Here is a 19,738-nt window from a genome sequence, read left to right on the forward strand (position 1 = left end):
AGCCTCAATTGTCCAGAAACTCTTCTAGTGCTACTGACCACTGACTCACTTGAAACCATTTTTCATGGCCATTCTTAGCAATATGCAGTGCAGAAATGAATTAAGAATGTAAGGAAATGCAGTTTTAAACTTACTGTGTATATGAATCCCTTACCTATCGTAACAATACCCCATAGAGTCCCTGCTCAGCCTACTATAATGATAAAATGGCTATTTCTACAAAAACAGGTGCTTCTAATATTTGCAAGGACAATTTTTATCAATCCAAACACACCTTCAACATTCCCCCAACACACACACACACAGAAACACGCACACAACACCTGTTTTCTGATATAGATTGGGTAAAAGTAAAGTTTAGTTTAGCCTCTATTGATAATAGCATTACAAATCCCTTTAATCAGCAGAACACCACGTGACTGAAGGCACTTAAACATTCTTTTGGGTATGATAAGTGAAGCAAAGGAGATATTGAAAGAAGATGAAAGTCAAATGTGGCTAAATTTCCTGAGGAACAATTTGATAGTCACAGTATACCCAAAGTAGAAGAAAACATAGCTCTGTTTATTAGCAAGGGGTGGAAGGGAAGACTGATTTCTCACTGTTGTTGAAAATCTATCCTGTAATCACAAAAACACAGTGCTAGAAGGAAGTCTTAGAACATTCCAGCACAAAAGGGGCACTCTCCTGCTAGTTTGGCAGGGATTCCTGCTCAGCCTTGCTCAGAAAGACTCAGGAAGCTAGTTCTAAGCTAGTTTTCCTTGTGAACCTCTTACCACCCTCCTTCAATCCATATACCCAGAATCCACCACCCCATGGGTTAGGAATCATGCTTTGCCACTACTGCTTATAAATGAATTCCCTAAAAGAAGCCAGAAATTGAGGGCCTTAGGATATGTAGAAAGTAGACACAACAGGGGAATGTTATTTGTGACCTTTTAATATTGTGGCTCACTGTGGTACATAAATCTCCTATTCTGATCGTACTAACCTAACTTGTGAACACACAGGCCTTTGATTGCCTCTTTATTAGCTTAGCAAATGGAGTGATGGGTGAGCTTCTGTCATGGTGCTGACTCTGTTACAAACTGTAAAGGGAATTCCCATCCACCCATGGACCAAGAGGCACTCAAATGCCAAAATACATCTGTTTTATTGGACATTCAACAGGAATGTTTTATCAAAAAGCACAATTATAAATCTCTACCTGCTGCCACACTCTCCTGAACCCTTCCAATCACCATATGACATAAAAAGCATCTCCCATATTAAAATTTAAAAAAAACTGGGGGTAGCTGGGTGGCTCAGTAGGTTAAGCATCCTACTCTTCACTTTGGCTCAGGTCATGATCTCAGGGTCATGGGATGGAGCCCTATATAGGGCTCCTCGCTCAGCAGGGAATCTGCTTGAAGATTTCTCTCCCTCTTCCTCTACCTCTCCCACTGCTCACTTGTGCACTCTCTCTCTCTAAAATAAATAAATAAATCTTCAAAAATCTTTATTTAAAAATAAATAAAGTAAATTTAAAAAAGAACCAAACACATCCCTTGCCTCATGTCCTCCTCCAGCTACTGCCATATTTCTGCCCTTCTCTTTATAGCAAAACCCTTAGGAAAAAAATAGTTGTAATCTGTGTCTCCATTTCCTCTCCTCCAATCTTCCCTTGAGTCACTCCAGTCAGGCTGCTGTCCCCACAATCAACAAAAACAGCTATTTTTAATGTCACCAAAAAAACTCCTTACTTGCTCACTGGCTGAGTCTTTCTTCAGTCTCCTTTGTTTGTCCATCCCCACGTCCCCAATTTCTAAATACCAAAGCATCTGAAAGTTCAGTCTTAAGACTTCATCTCTTTTCATTTATTCTCTTACTAGATAGTTCTGTCCAGACACACAAGATTCAATTCTACTTATGTGTGGATGATTTCCAAAGTGTATCTCCACTGAGGACTTCTCCATTGAACTCCAGATCCCAATGGCTTCCCCAATACCCTCACTGGATGTCCAACAGAAATATCAAGCTTGACCTGTCCATTCCATACAGCCCAGTTCCTCCTGAAGTCTTCACCATCTTAGTGAATGAAAATTCCATTCTCCAAGGTATTCCAGCTCACTGTATGCCCTGTCCCTCATAAAATTAAAGTCATCCTGACTCCTCCCTTTTTTTGGTGCCTTATGTCCAATCTGTCAGAAAATTATTTTATTTCTATTTTTTTTTAAAGATTTTTTATTTATTTATCTGAGAGAGAGAATGGGAGACAGAGAGCATGAGAGGGAGGAGGGTCAGAGGGAGAAGCAGACTCCCCGCCGAGCAGGGAGCCCAATGCGGGACTCGATCCCGGGACTCCAGGATCATGACCTGAGCCGAAGGCAGTTGCTTAACCAACTGAGCCACCCAGGCGCCCCAGAAAATTATTTTATTTCTAGTATCTAATTACTTGTAACCATTCTAATTCCAGCTACTATCATCATGCACCCAGGTTATTGCCAAAGACTCCTAGCAGAATTCCTTGCTTCCACTTTGTCTCCAAACATATATTTTGCACAAAGTGGCCAAAGAGATCCTTTGAAAGATATATTTAAAATTTATCTTTTAAATTACCATAGAGTAAAATTGATTCTTTGGTGTACAGTATCATGACCCTGATATGCCTGTGATCAAAACCCTCCAATGGCTTCCTGAAGTCCTTGCTGTGGCCTTAAAAGCCCTATGCAGTCTGAGCACCAACTACTGCTCTCCACTCCTTGCTCTGCTTCACACACTGCATGCTTTGCTGCTTCTTAAATTCAATAATCACCCTCATATCTTTGCCTCTTCTCTGCCAACAGTGTTCATCTCCTGAATATATGCATAGCTTAATACTTCACTTCCTCCATCCACTTTATTGGACATTCAACTGGAATGTTCAGATGTGAAATGGCATCTTATCAGAAAACATTTTTTCTGACTATCCTATCTAAAAAAGAACTCCCAACTCTCGATGCCCCATACTATATTTTTGTTCTCTCTGCAGCACTCATCTCACTATCTGGCCTAGTATTTCTATTATCTGTTTATTTGTTTGTATGCTTCTTATCCATCTCCCCTTACTAGTATGCAAGCTTAATGAGGGAGGACATTTGTTGTTCACTGCTACCCTCCATTGCCTAAAATAGTATGATTCATGTAATACTACCCAAATATATGTGAAATCATTGAATCAACACATCAAAGAACTTTAGATCCGAGAAAGGACCATAGAGAATATCAATTTAAATTGAGATTATCTTACCCAGAAGAAAAAGTCAGGCATTATACAAGCCACTAGAGATGCATTAACTTACAAGTCATTTGCAGTATCCTTTACTTGGTGAAGTTAAAAATAAGGTAGATTTTTCAATTTATGAACTTTGGAAGACATTTAAGTAAGGATGATGGAGCTGAAAATTCTACAAACTAAAGGAAACCTTAACTGATTATCATTTTCTATGTTCGTGCACATACACACATGTATGATTATCTTGGAGAAGAAATAAAAGCTGGGCAAGCTTTTATGCGGAAGCTACAACCACATATGACAACAATAAGAGAAAAGGAGGGAGGTGAAGACAACGGTAGTCTGTTTATATACGCTTGGTTGATTAACTCACTGGATAAGAAAGCAGGTTTCCAGGAAAGCAAACAAAATTTACCATGCGTGGTGGACAATCATTTTCCTGTGTAGAGAATCTGTGATAAGTATTTATTTTAAAGAAATCAATTTTCTTTAAACAAGATGTGTGGTCCAGATTCTCCTCTGAGCGGCAGTAAATACCACTCCCAATCACAATCCTATGAAAGACTCCATTCATGCCAGGGTAAGCCGTAGGAAAACAGGACCAAATGAGACAATGTGCATTTTGGTGAGAACATTAAATCTTACATAAACAAATGTATGCACATAAACACGCCTAATTTCCACCCCACTTCTTTCCACTTCCATAAGAATTCTCTTCTGGATCAATGTTCTACACTTAGTACTGATGTTGCAAAATGAGAAAACACACCATAGTACCTTTTATAAGTGGTACTAATAAAACTCCCATATAAAGCGAGGTAAAATGTGACCATGCCAAGAGCAGATTTTAGAAGCAAGGACAGCAGTCTTGAGGCCTAGTAGAAGCACGGAGGTTCTATTTCAAATGTCCACTACTTTTTTTAGTACTCTGAGTTTAACAGTCTTCGATTCAAATCATGGATCTGGAAACCACCAGCAGTGTGACCTTGAGCAATATTCTTAGCTCTTAGAACCTCGTTTCCTTTCTTCAAAAACTGAGCACTCCCCACTGCCCCCATAAAAACAAGGTCACTGTGAGACTGAAATAAGATAATGTTGGTAAAGTGGCTAGCACAGTGTTTAGTATATAGTAGATTCTCTCTTACATGAAACCTGCACTGCATGCAATTCAGTATCAATTTCGTCAAGCTAGTACCACTGAAAGCAGAAAGTATGATATGTTCCTTGCTCTCCAATGAAAAAATGAAAATTTTTAGTTTGCGTTTGTTGAGTACTCAGATCCATAAACTTGATCCCACTTGATTTTATTTTTGTTCTAAAATGTTATGAATTTGCTCCCTGCCACCTGATCCTCTCATTCTGAAGTCACTTTAACCAGTCCGTTGCAAAGAAAAGAGCCGACTAATTTTACAGTCCAACAAATTTCTATTGTGATTTGTGGACAGAATAGAAAAGGAGCACAATTAAGTCCTTAACCAAGGCCATCTACTAATCTACCAGTTCACCTTGCCAACCCCATTCTGCACCACATACTCCTCTTACAAATCCTTGCTTTCAACAACCTACTTAAATCCCACCAGATACAACCTCTCTACCTCCTTGCCCTCATTATACCAACAGGGATCCCCACCCAACTCCCTTCATCTCTCATAGAGAAATAGAGAATTGTCCATATATTTTTTTCCGATTATTAATTTCTCACAATGCCCTACAGAGAAGACCATAAAAAGGGCAAACTGATTCCTATGGATACAGCTTTTAACCCCAAGAAATTTATATTTGAATATTAAATTAATATGCATTTCTGTCTTGGGGCCCCTGGTGGTTCAGTTGGTTAAGCATCCGACTCTATTTTGGCTCAGGGTCATGATCTCAGGGTTCTGAGATTGAGCCCCACGTTGGGCTCCGTGCTCAGAGAGGAGTCTACTTGAGATTCTCTCTCTCCCTCTCCCTGTGCCCTTTCCCTCTTTAAATGAATAAATGGATAAAATCTTTTTTAAATATATATATATATATATACACACACATTTCTGTCTCCATCTATCTGCCTCACCCAAGAGTGGTGACATCAAAGAGATGTTAGATATCCAATTCTTCTAAGAATATAAAAGTGCTTTATAAATAAAACAGTGTCCTAATGTTGGGGTGCCTGGGTGGCTCAGTTGTTAAGTGTCTGCCTTCGGCTCAGGTCATGATCCCAGGGTCCTGGGATCAAGCCCCTGCATCGGGCTTCCTGCTCTGCAGGGAGCCTGCTTCTCCCTCTCCCACTCCCCCTGCTTGTGTTCCCTCTCTCTCTGTGTCTCTCTCTGTCAAATAAATAAATAAATAAATAAATAATCTTAAAAAAAAATAGTGTCCTAATGTTAAGGACTGTATATAATACATATTATTTTCATAAAATTAATTTTTTTTCATAAAATTAATTTTAAAGCAAAAGGCAGACTGGAATAAATGGAAAAGTCTATATATTGTTGGTTTTTCCTTTTACATAGTTACCCAATTAGAATAAAAATATGCAGTCTCCACAGCATATTTTGGTTTTTAAATAAAAGACAAATTAACTGTGCAAATCTTTGCATTCAAGAATAAGACAGAACTTTCCTATGGAAGCTTTAGCCTTAAGGTTGGAACACAGTTGTGAATTTCAGACAAATCCAGCCTCTTTTATTTTTTTTAAATCACATTTCTGGTCAACAGAAAGCAAGAACATGAAATTTTGGGTTTGCTAGCCCAGAAAAATGGTCACAAACTATAACTATTTGTCAGATGGGTTTTGCAGATGTGAACAAAACAAAAAAAGAGGTGTCTATGGGGCGCCTGGGTGGCTCAGTTGGTTAAGCGACTGCCTTCGGCTCAGGTCATGATCCTGGACTCCCTGGATCGAGTCCCGCATCGGGCTCCCTGCTCGGCAGGGAGTCTGCTTCTCCCTCTGACCCTCCCCCCTCTCATGTGCTCTCTCTCATTCTCTCTCTCTCAAATAAATAAATAAAATCTTTAAAAAAAAAAAAGAGGTGTCTAATAAAAAAAATGAGCACCTCTTATATGCTATGCACTGTGCTAACCAATGTAACGTCAGACCATCTTATCAATTATTTCAATAATGGGAAAGCACATAGAAATGCTATCATTTGTCATCTTTAAAACACTAGAATTTGTAAGAGACTTTCACAACCTACTAGTTCATTAAAAGTCTTCAGAGCAAGTACAGTGAAAGGCATTTTGATTTGGTTGACTCACAAGACAAAAGAGGATGGATTATGCTTTGTTCCCAGATGTGTCCTACACAGAGATTTCCCATCATTTTAAAGCTCTGAAATGTCTTAGGAAGAAAACAACAATACTGTAAAAATGGGGTCAGAACAAAATGGTCATTCTTTATAACAGTTGTGTCTGAAGATAATTTTTTAAAAGTTAAGTAAAAATGAGTAAAACTAAACCACTCATCCAGATGGAAGAGGCATGTGAACCACACTTTAAATTATGATAATATTTATTTTTTATCCTAAGCTTAAATCAATAGGTGATATGCTTCCAGGCCTTTAAAAAGATATAAATCAGATTCATAAGGGCGTCCAAGATAATTTGACCTTAGCTCACTGAGACAGAAAATTAGCTCAAGTGGACAGCACGTTTGATTTCTGCCTTCAGACAGGCACGTGCGGGACTCAGTGGGAATAGCATGGGTGTTAGTGAGGGAAGAATTGGCCTGGAATAATTAGGGAGACTTTTACAAACTTGAATCAAATATTTCATTAAAAGTTTGGTTTCCACCAACAACTACAGCTGCCCCCAAAAATCTTCACTCCACTCTATTTTTATTTTGCTGAATGGATAGATGTCAAATAGAATATCTTTCATGGTCTACTAAAAGCGTTATTTTTTTTAGAACTTGGTTCAACCAATAGTAAATATTATCAAAAGTAAGCAGTTAGTAAATTGGATATTGATTATTTACAAGAAAATTTACCTTATTTTTTAAATTTTTGTAAATAAAGATTTGACTATTAACTAAATACTTGAGTGATTTATTTACTTTGGTAACAGTCCAGGCAAAAATATTTAAATTATACTCTTGGAAGTAAGAATTATCTAATCATTCACAAGCTGTTATAATAAAACATTTATCATGAGTCATTAATCCATTAGGACTTATTTTCCCTCCCATCCTTTCACTAGCACCTTGCTTTGAACATAGTCAAGTTTGGCTGCAATTTTCCCTTTTATCATATATCATAGTTACAGGATGGGATGCACCAAAGCTGGATTCCAAAAACCCTGCACTCTGCTTGAACTTGGCACACAGAAACTCAACAAGTGATTCTAGGGCTGAAATTCATCCAGGCTCAAGGCCTGATATCGTGCTTGGATCATGGGGTTCCAAAAGTTTAGGGTTAGGAGACAGCAGGGAAAAAATGTCTAGGTGCAACATTCTCTCACAGAGGTTTAAAAGAGGTTTTAAAATCACGGGGTGCCATTCTTGTGGCTATCAGAGCTGTCTCTGCATATGCTTCTTTCACCCACAACCCCACAGCTCTTCCACAACCCCATCCGCAACCCTTCAACCTTCTGCTTCTCCCTGTTCTGGCCCGGTAGCCTTCCTTTGACATCCTACTTCACTCCAAGTGAAGCCCCTTGAACGTTTCTTGGACATAAATTACACCAACAAATGTATGTAGCTTCCTGTTCAATAGCAAACTACATTTCCTCGGAAATCGCTAATAGTGAAAGAATGTGACATAAATAGATAACTATATCAAATCTGGCTTGTGGTGACCCAAGAAGGTAGTGGATTTTGTACTAAGGAAAGCAGAGGAAGTTAGCCCCTTCTCTGCTTTCAATTATGAAAGTTATTACTGCTCTGTTTGTCTCGCAGGACTGTGATAAAACTTAAGGAAGCTAGTGTTTCAGAAAATATTCTGTCAACTACCAAGTAACAAGCATATCTGCAATCATTGTGATAATCTCTGGTGATGCTCTTGGGCTGCAATATTTTGGGCACCATACCTGGATCTATGCTGGCACCTGGAGAAATAATTGATGAGTGGAACATATAAGTCAGATATAAACTTAGTGTATATTACAGTGAAATAAACTTAGTGTATACTATAGTGATTTTACAGATGAGGATTCTGAGGCTCAAAGAGATCACCAACTTGACAAAAGCCATGCAGCTACCGAGTTGCAAGGGCTGACATTAAGGCTGGCATCTCCTTGTACGAGAGTTATTCTTTCTTGGGTCTACACCATTCTTTAGAGATGCACGATCTCTAAAGCTCAAATTCCCAAATAGGTTAATGGATCAGCCTCCAGGGGGTGTGCTAACAGAGAAGAAACCAAGTAGCATGAGTTCCTGCAGAAGCACAGAGGGAAAAAAAATAACCAAGTGCTTTTTCCTCATGGATGATAAGTATTTGAGGAAATGTCGTATAGAATTAGAACAAGGTAGGCTAACCACAGATAAGCATTTTTCCTTGATCTTTTCAATTTTGAAGACGCACTTTAATTTTTTTTTTTTTTTTTTTTTTTTATGTTTGCTGTTTTCCAAAACTGGGACACAGCTTACATTGACTGCCAAAAGCAACTTGTCATCAACTGGACAGAGAGGCAATTATGAGGTTGTCGTTGCTTACTCATCTGTGAACATGACTCACACACAGAGTATCTGTAAATCAATAGTCACCTTTGGTTAATAATTTTCACTGGTAACATCACACACAGATTTAAACTCAGATTTACAACATCAATTGCTGCTTAAAATGTGTCAAGATTGTCTTATAAAAGCAACATTGAGAATAAGTTTTTTATACAAGCAGATTGCTTATCACATGCCAGGCAATGCAAATAATGTCAATAAAAGTTGCAAGTTTCTCAAAATTAACAAAGATTTTCAAGCTCAGAAGGCAGCAGTGATATAACAGCAATTAAGGCCCAAGCCATGATAATGGAGAGATAAGCAAACCGACTATCAATATCTTCTATATCCTCACAGACACGAGGCACTGTCTTTCAAGCATTAGAAAATTGTCAGAAAGATTCTGGCTTCTCTCAAAAGAAGTTTTGAACTTCCAGTGAGAGGTAATTCAATTAAGGGGGAAAAAAAGGAAACTCTGGTCTTCTTTGACAAACCTCAAATTATACTGTCAGTCCTAAGGGTGCTATGTCAAGATAACAAGCCTGAGTGAAGAAAGGTAGAGTGTCACCGTGATGTTCTCTGGAATCCCTAATGGCCAAAACTAAGTCAGAAAAAAACACTACAGACTGTATTTGCAGGATTAGCCTCAAATATTGATGCCGAACCTAAAGCGAAAAGTAATACATACCATATGGATTAATGTACTCTAAAGGTTGTCAGTTAAAAATTAATTAAAAGAGCACACTGAAGCTGTTTTCCCCCAAAGTGTTAGCATTAAATACATTGACCAGTTTATCATTGTTGGTATCATAGATTTGGTGACATGTGATCAAAACCATAAAACTGAGGAATTACTAGGTATTTACCAGGCATTGTATGAAGCTTCTAGCTTTTACTACCTCCTTAAATTTCACATCAACCCCATATGAGAGGTATATTAGTTCCATTTTACAGGTAAGAAAGCTAAAATTCAGACAGTGATGAAATCCATTTTCATCATGCAGCTGTGAGGGGATTAAGCCAGAATGTGAGCCCAGGCCTCTCTTATGTCTGGGTCCATTGCTCAGTGACCATACTATATGAATTAATCTGTCACTGGAAGAGCACGGTAGTCATCTGCCTAATGGAGTTCCAGAGCTAAGACCACACCTGTCCCTCCAGTGGCTCTGGAAGATTCAGAGGACACTGCAAAGGCTGGGCTTTGGCAAGCTTTTTCCTTTCTAAATATTTGTTTGCTATCCCATTGATTAAACTGCTCTCTGTAGGCCTCATGTTAGCAGGACATATAGGGCTTTCCTGTGTATTTTTCCAGACATGCTAGGAGAGATTCTTGCCAAACGAAATGTGATATTCCCAGAGAAGCATCTCAGGCCTTTTGACAGAGGCTTCTTAGGCACATGGGTTATGTCACTTTTGTTATCTATAACTCTTCTCTCCCACGAGTCCCGATAATACAAAGTAGACAATAAAACAATTAAAGTGGAACTATTTTTCAACTACCTCTCATCAGTAACAGATCATTCAGTCCTAACCTGGCGAGACTGTACGATCGCACACTCTTGTATCAGCTTATCTGTAAAGTAGAGTCACACTCTGATCTTCTCCCTTACTTTAATTCATGGTCATTTAATGATATCACAACGAGACGTGTCCCAATGTCTCCGTTCCCTGACACACTGCAGATGTCCATGCTTCTGGATTCTGAGGAAAAGTAGCAATACAAAAATGTGTGGCATGCCCAATTCTTTTCTACTCTTAGTAAGCTTTCTCTGCATGTTACACACGTGTGTATGTTTATTCAACCATACCAAGTACGCACTCACACATATAGATACCACATGCCGTGTGTGTGTGTGTGTGTGTGTGTGTGAGAGAGAGAGAGAGAGAGAGAGAGATATCCCATCCACCTTACCCATGGCTGATGGAGAGATGAAGCTTATTGTAGTGACTGGCCTCTTTTTGATGTTAGGTTCCCCTGCCTGATTTTTTCACCAAGGAGCTAAATTTTTACATAATGCATTATACAGATTCAGCCTACAATACCTAGTTTCTATGTCACCTACCTAAAGATCCCACATATCAGCAAGCTATGCAGACATTCCATTCATTCAGCAAATATTCTTTGAAGCACTCCTGGATTCAAGGCCCAGTTTAACTATCACCCCACAAAAAGAGAATGTACCAAAAAAATAAAAAATAAAAAAAGTCAACACGATGTTTCCACTCAGCACAATAGGAGTCTCCTTACTCCCCGAAGCTTCAGTTTTTCTGACCCACAGAGATAAGAGAAAGTAAGAGAGGGCTGGTATAGCAATTTCATTTTTTTTAACCCTATTGGTTTCCTATTAATCCCAAACTTACTTTTCCAAGCTTTATTTTTTTTTTTCTGTGAACATGAAAAACATTGCTGTTAAGTTACAATTCCTTGGAAATACTCTAAATATCAGTGCAAACAGTTATGTGGATTGCTTATCATTCTAAAATCTATCATATATTCAGAAAGATCCAGTAAATATCCTATGGATCCAAAGTTTTAAAAGCCAAGTATTTGTATTACACATGTCAGGTATGCATTATGCAGTGATGCATTAATACATTTTCATGAGTTTGTTTAATCCCCATTGAAAAAATAACTCAAGTATCGTTGTGTATAGACAAATAAAGTTGATTTACTCAAATAATTTAAAATCCTATCTGGCTTTAGATCACTAGGAGCAACAGTTGATGAGGAAATATTCTTCATAGCTCGATCTTACTAAATTACTTTAAATTATTTTCAGAGGCAATGGGTTTGGTTTGGTTTCAGTGCTGAGGTGAGCCCAGGCTTCACAGAAGAGGCCCCATCTGTATGTTTATTGGCCACACAGGAGGGGACAGAAAATGTGCCAGGGGCCTTTGTCTTCTGATCTCCCAGGATGAAAGTCTAGGAGTTGACAGCATGTTCTCTCCTCTTCAGGGAGACTTTTAAGGGCACTGAAGGAATATCCAAGTAGCTTCAGAGATTTCCTTCTGGATCTCCATGTGCAAATTCCCTAGAGCCTCTGGAGTGGGCCCACCTTCCTCCCACCCTCTCAGAGTCTATAAACAAGAGAATAGCACATTTCAGCCTATGCTCTAATGGAGCAGAGTGCAGTATCTAATGGCAAAAATGAAACCTACAGCTTTGAGTCATAAGTCAAGGAAAGTCTAAAGCCTTGGAAGCAGATAGCTATACGCCTCAGATGACAGGGTTCCAAAAGTCAGAGAAAAAAACGAAAGAAATAAAATGAAGAAAAGAGATTAAAAGTACGTCATCTTTTTCTTCCCCTTTGTTCCGTTGTATCATAGCTATCTTTTCTGTCCCTCACTCACTCCCACTCCCACTCCCCAACCACCAATATCTTGAAGGTACCTTGAAGAGAAGGAACAATTTCCACTGAAATGACCAAGAGTTGATGCCCAACAAAACGGGTTCAAATAATGTACTCAGTACAAGGGAAAACTTGTTTAAATTGTTTTGGGTGAGAGCACCACCAGAACCTCAGGAACCATGAAATTTGAGTTCCCTGTTCTTGGTCTCCTTTGGGAGACCTCTTTTTGTGGGGTGACCTTGAGGTTAGCATGTCTTTATCACGGACTAGCCAGGAGATTTTGGGTAAGTCATTTTACCGCACCAAATTCAGAGAGCTTAATAATGTCTCCAACCTCTCAGCCAAGAGGTGGCAGATCCATAAAAAAAGGTCTTACATCATAAGAGTCAGAGGAATTTCAAAATCTTCTGGATAGAATTCAGATTAAAAGTCAAATCAGGGCGCCTGGGTGGCTCAGTTGGTTAAGCGACTGCCTTCGGCTCAGGTCATGATCCTGGAGTCCCGGGATCGAGTCCCGCATCGGGCTCCCTGCTCAGCAAGGAACCTGCTTCTCCCTCTAACCCTCCCCCCTCTCATGTACTCTCTCTCTCATTCTCGCTCTCTCAAATAAATAAATAAAATCTTTAAAAAAAAAAAAGTCAAATCAATGAGGGGCACCTGGGTGGCTCAGTCGTTAAGCGTCTGCCTTCGGCTCAGGTCATGATCCCAGGGTCCTGGGATTGAGTCCCACATTGGGCTCCCTGCTCTGCGGGGAGCCTGCTTCTCCCTCTCCCGCTGCCCCCCACTTTGTTCCCTCTCTCGCTGTGTCTCTCTCTGTCAAATAAATAAATAAAATCTTTTAAAAAAAAAGAAGTCAAATCAATGACATAATGCATATTTGTAAAAATATAGATATTCAGTAAGTTAAAATATATTCAGGGGAATTGCTAGAAATAAGAATCATCATTTATTGGCATTCATTATGTGCTAGATGCTGCTTTAAGCCCTTTACATATTACAACCTATTTGTGGCTCATTACATCCCCTCCCTGCTTTGCTCAGGCTGCTCTCTCTGTCCAAATTCCCTTACCTGCCTTGCCTACCTGAAGAATACTCAATTTTCAAGACTTAGCACAAATTTCACCTCTAAATGTCCCCTTCCCTCCTGTGTAGCTTCATTCTTTCAAATATGGACTTCTAAGAAGCAATAACAAAAACTGTGATTTACTTATTTGTGTATATATTTGACTATGAGCTCCTTGAAGGCAAATACACATCCAGTTTACTTCTATATACTCAGAGCTAAGCATAATAAATTGTTTGCTAAATAATAAACAGATGCTGCTAGATAAATTAATGACTGACTGAGAGCATTTCTGTTTTTACTGCAGATTTACCATATTTCTGATGGCTAAGCCCAACACAGAAATCTCTTATTAGCTGCAAAAAATATATATATATATTTAAATAAAATGTCAGACTGGAAACCCAAATGCACTGAGCCAAAATTATTAGACCTCTGTATGATATCCCAGAAAACAGATAAAGCAGCAACCCAGAAGGAAACTCAAAAAGTAACAATCTCCTCCGAGTTTGGGAGAAGAGAACAAACCTGAGCAGTACCACCGTCCCTGGCTAACAGTGATTTCTAAACCAGCAAGTTTAAAGGCAGAAGAAGAGACACAAAGAGTGACAAATGGCAATGTGGTCCACAGAGATGCCTCAGGCGGTGGGGCCTGAGCTCCACTCTATGACCATGACACACTCCTTAGAAGATTTGGAGGGTTTCATATTTTGTTTATCATTGCTCCTGGACTTCATTTTCCTTTAGGAAGTAACACGATGTAAAAGTGTTTATAGCATTCTCTTTCTTCTCTCTTCTTAAAAATTAAAAATCTGCATATATTTGAGTCTCTATAAATAGAGAAAAAATATATAGCTCTTTCTTGGGGTTGAGTTCATTGGGCCTCTGGATAAGACGTTAAAGGAAAGGCGATAATAGTCTGCACTGATGGCTTTGTTTATAACTCTTCTGTCCCTAGAAAAAGACCACCTGCATTCTTCTTGTATCAACACCCAGAGCCAGCCTAGTGCAGTGAGGCTCCTGACCCGGAGCTGCAAATCTTTATCCTGTTACCAGCATTTTTTTCAGGCTAGGCCATGTTCTGAAGCCTTTATTTGACTTGTTCCAAAAACCCTAAAATAAAAGCTATGATGAAATCCTTCAAAAGACACATTTTTGCATAGCACATAAAGCCTTTAATAATCCTTTCTTCCCTCCAAAATTAAAAGTATGTGAATCCCTGAGCGTGGTAGGAGACTCGTCCAGGAAGTGGAAGGCGTCCTCCACGCAGCTACAGAGGTCCTCCATTGAGAAGCTGAAGCTGGCTACATTGTTTGACATGAGGGTTACTTTTCAGATAGTGAAATTTTAGTTGCCAGGTGCCAGAGGCAATTTATCAGACGCTCATAAAATAAAGATCAGAAAGCCCATCCGTCTCCCCATGCATCTGGGATCTAGGAAGGAACACTCACAGCCCTGGATCCTTTAAACAGCTCTCACTTAAAGAGCTTGATGTTTATAATAACAAAAAAAGGAGAAAGGGGTCAGGTCAAATTCTGCTGAATAGCAGGTGTTGTTATAAGTGTTTTGTTCTCTCCCTCTCTCTCTTCTTTTTCTGAAAAAGTAATCTGAAAGAATATTGAGCTGTTGCAGTAGCATTTATTTATTTTTTTATGTTTCTCCACAGGCATTTTTTTTTTATGTTTCAACAGAAAAATGTGACCTGAAAACTAGAAAATAAAAGCCTTTGGTCATAAAAAAAACTTTTGAAAGCTTTTTCATGAAAATGTCAATTACTAAATAAAAACTAAATTTAGAATCAAAGTTCTTAACAGTGTTACATGGACTGCAGAACGGTGTCATGTGAGGCTTACAATGCACATGTAACATAATAATTTTGAGTGACACTAATAAAAAACTAGCAATAATGCTTGCGCATATATAGGAACTTTTTGCTTCATTATCCCCTTGAAGAGCAAAGAGAGGAGGAGACTGGTCTGCGATCACATGAGGTATAAGTGACAGAAACACTTGACCCTGGTCTTGGGACTCCAGGCCTTGTGCTGTCACCACAGGGTCTCCCTGAGGCAGAGCTCTGGGGTGCAATCTGCACTGAGTGCTCAACCAGTCTCATTCTTTCTCGATGAATTGAAATTAATACACCTAAGTTTTTGGTCAGTTGAAAGCCAGTTTAAGGGCAGTTACTTAATTAAGATGTCCTTACCTTACCTTAATTCTGAACCTTTATTATTTTCTTATTTGGTTAAGCAAATGATATGATTTTATGTTAGGGACAGTGTGCATTTTGCAAATAGTCCGACTTTCTCTTAGTGTTCACTAGACCAAAATTCAAAGCTGAAAATAGTTCCCACTAATATTATGGTTTGCATTTCTTGGTTATGTCCTCTTTCCTGTTCCCTTCTTCCATCTTCCCACTTCGTGCTTCTTTTTCCTTCCCCTTACGTCTCTGTTTCTTTGTTTCCTTTCTCCTCCTCCTCCCTCCCTTTTTCCCTTCCTCCTCCTCCTCCTCTTTTTGTTTCTTATTCTCTTTTCCTTCTTTTAAACTTGTGATGCACCTTTAATTTTTCTTCATTGTGGAAGAGATGGAAAAGTAAGAAAGGAAGAAAAAAAGAGAAGTGAGAGAAATAGGAGGGAAAGGGAGAGGAAAGAAAACAGGGATGTAAAAAAAAAAAAAGGAATCTGGAAAAGAATAATGATGGGAAAAATAAATAAAATACCAAGAGGATGAAAATTTAACAGGGTATACAAATGTCAGTCACATGTAAAACTTAAAAAATAATGAGACTAAAGGGGGAAAATGGGGAAATTGAAGCTCATGGAAAAAATGGTTTATTATTTCTGGAAAAGAATCTACTATTATTCTTATTTCTAGTTCTCATTTGTTCATTAAATATTTTAGTTCACTAAAATTTTTGTATATAACCAAGGAAATAACATACTATTGCAGACTGATATAAATATAGATTTTAGAGCCTAGAAAGGGCTTTATAATAATCACAAGATTGCAGAAATGAACAGAGGGAAACAACTAGTTACAGGAATCCTCAATGGAAATAAGGCAACTTCAATGTTATGCCTTGGAAAAGTGTTGACCTGGAAGTTAGATCTCTAGATGACATTTTAGATATGTATATGAGAGAAGAAAACAGTAGGTATTTGGCAACCTTAGACATTCAATTGTAGGACTAAATTACAAATTAGCCAACAACAAAATATTATTTTCCAAGCATATTGGACACAAGAGTAAATAAATCGAAGATAGCTTGTCAGACATCATCATAGGCTGACTCTGAAACTCACACAGGGGATCAGTAATTCATGTGTTTGGGGAGAGAGAAAACTTAGAGGTTCTTAGGAAAGATGTTTTTCTTAGCCCAAAGCCCTTCCTAAATGTCACAGTTCTTTGGCATCCTTGTGGAGGTTGTATATCTTGGGGACTTTGAGAACTACTCCCCAAAATTCACGCTTGCTGGGGAAATGGCAATTTAAGGCATGATGCTGATGGGTTTAAGATCAAAGAATTTCCGCTCAGTAGTTCAGAAAGGAACTACTTCTTGGTGCAGAGATGTGTTGTGCAGCCTTAGGGCCTGGTTCTTGCCAGTGGGGCCGGACTGCAGGTAAAACAGATCTGAGCTTTCTGAAGGACCCACACCACAGCTTGCTCTCTCTCTTTCTCCCTCTCTCTCTAAAAAAATAAAATAAAATAAATCTTAAAAAAAAAAAAAAGAAAAGAAAATCTGAGTCTGGTTGAGAAGATGAGCATATAAATAGCCAAATTCAATACAGTAGAATCAACCCAGGCATGGAGGTATAAGCAGTAAACTATGGGAGTCCAGCTGAGTGGCATCCAAAGATTTTAGCCTAAGAATGAAGAGATAGGAATAGACTGCAAGGTCAGTACCTCAGAGCATAGTCCATGCTGTACTCAGTACTTAACTGCTGAACGAAATTTTAAAAATGTATCGAATGACTCAGAATTACTTCGTTTTGTTGTTGTTGTTTTGAATCAGAGACATTTCCAATTTTAAGATCTGAAAAGTAGCTTTATCCATATTTAAATAATAATTTCAACATTTCCTGACTAATTTTACAAGCAAATATTTAATACAATGTCTTTCTGTGCAATCTCCAAAAGGAAACATATTTGTATTGTACATAAAGAATATCACAATTAGAGAAATTTCCTTAGCTGTAATCTCTAGCATAGCTAAGGGGAGAAAAAAAAAAAGAACCTAACACATTCAAATGAATGAATCTCATTTTTCATCCAATATTGTGTCACATTCTATGCTTGTGGTATCAAAATATAAAAAGGACACCACATTAATAACAATTTGTAGGATCAAGACCATTTACATAATGCAATGATCAAGTAGATTTATTATAAATTTTACTAAGTTTCTGTTTGGGTTTTATGCCAGGAAAGTTCCCCTCTCTTACTCAATGTAGACAGTTTAACTTCAGTGAATGTACTAAAACTGATAGCATCCCCTCTTAAGATATAAGCTAGCACTATGTCTGCAGAATTGATAAGGAAATTATTTTCTCCAAAACAAAGCAAGGGAAAAAGATAAAAAGGAAAGGGCACACTTTATTCTTTATGTTTTTAGATGACAATTAAAGCACTTGGGATTAATTGTCTACCATTTGAGTGACCTCATTTTTTACAAAACAAAGTTATCTTAGGAATTCCCCATTCCAAAACTGAGATTATGGCCTCAATTTAAAGTGTAAAGTCTGTGTTTAAACCACACACCCTTTTTTAAGGCAGTAGTTATAAACCAGCAGCATGCTTAAAAGCAGAAACAGAAAATTAATTGCTAAATATTTCACCAGTCTCTGTGACTTTGCTTTGATGTTGCAAACCAATATCAGGAAGAGAATAAACACCTTTTTCTGATTTTTTTTTTCACTTTGAGTATTTACGGATTTAGGAAGTCAAATAGGCAAGGACAAACACACACACACACACACACACACACACAAATATATACTCTGATCTATGAACCTACCCACCACGCCAGAATGGCAAATGTAATGCTTTCCAGGGCTCTAGCAGTCTCTCCCTATACTCCATCAAACTGTTTGTCCCCAGGATGGATGACCAGGAAGCCAGTAGGAAAATTCCAACTTCATAGCAGTAAGGAAAAGGGTAGTAAAAAATTGTATTTGTGTCATGGGCCAAATTCCAGCATCTGGTAGCAGGAGACATCATCTAGTACACAGCTTTTCAAAGAACAAACTTTGTGAAATATGTACTTAATTTCTAAAATCTACTCCTACTTTTATTGAAATGCAAAGACCCCAATTTCACAAAACTTCATCCTGAGACAGAAACAAGGGCTTAGTAAGTTGGATGTGTTTTAAACAGAACATTATGAAAGCTAACAAACACTTAAGAATCCTAACTTCACAAAACTAAAATTTCCTATTACTTAATCTTGAACATTTTTTATTTTTCTTACTAATTTATTGGTGATGCTATTTTCCTGTACTCTAAAGAGTTGGGGTTTTGGTTTTTTGTTGTTTTTGTCTCTTCTGTTCAACTTTATAAATAATTACTAGGGGCCCACTATGTCCCAAGCATGTTCTGGTCACCACAGACAGAAATACACATAAGCCAATGTCCCTTCTTCAAGGACCTGAGCTTAGTCAAAAAGACAGACAAGCCAACAGGCATTTATAATTCATGTTTTATGCATTAGCCTCCAATATCCTCACCCAAAACAAAAGCCCAGAGAGGGAATTAGAACTTCTTCTCTTGGCTTCTGCCTTATTGATTCAATTAGCTTAAAAACTTGCTGAAACACTTAGCTCCTTCTCCATATTTTCCTAAGCATAATGGAATAATCTAGGCCTCACTCTATAAAAGGTTGTACAAGATCTGGTTTACTCCTGAGAAAAGTAAGGCCCAGCCACCCAGCAGGAATGCTTTCAGGATTGGATCATGTTTTTATTCTTGCAATGCACCATTTAAGAGCTACTGTGGTTTTTCTGAAGTTCCATTTGTGGGGCATTAAACATGTAGGCATTCTTTTGTATATTACATTATGCTACATAATACTACTAGATTCCAAAGTTTTTACCTTTTCCTCTCTAAAATAAAAGGCATCTAGGCTTCAGGGTAAAGTGTTCAGGGTACTCTTTTTTAATGCCCTACTCTTCTCAAGATGAAGCAAAATAACCTCACAACTATACAGAAACCAGCCAACATTCCACAACAAAATTTACTGTAAATACCGATTTGGGTAAAGAATTTCTAATATCATTGTTTGATTTAATAACTACAGGATACTACTTCCTCTGCACAGATTTCCAAAACTTAAATAAACCTAACATTCCTAACAACTGTTTGTTTACAAAAATATTTGACATTTTTTCTCCTTGGTAGAATTAAAGACTTATTTAGAATTGCACTTGCAAGGAAGGAATGGTTTGAT

Source organism: Leptonychotes weddellii, chromosome 10 (genome assembly GCF_054177405.1).
Source record: "Leptonychotes weddellii isolate Sample4059 chromosome 10, ASM5417740v2, whole genome shotgun sequence".
Classification (NCBI taxonomy): Eukaryota; Metazoa; Chordata; class Mammalia; order Carnivora; family Phocidae; genus Leptonychotes; species Leptonychotes weddellii.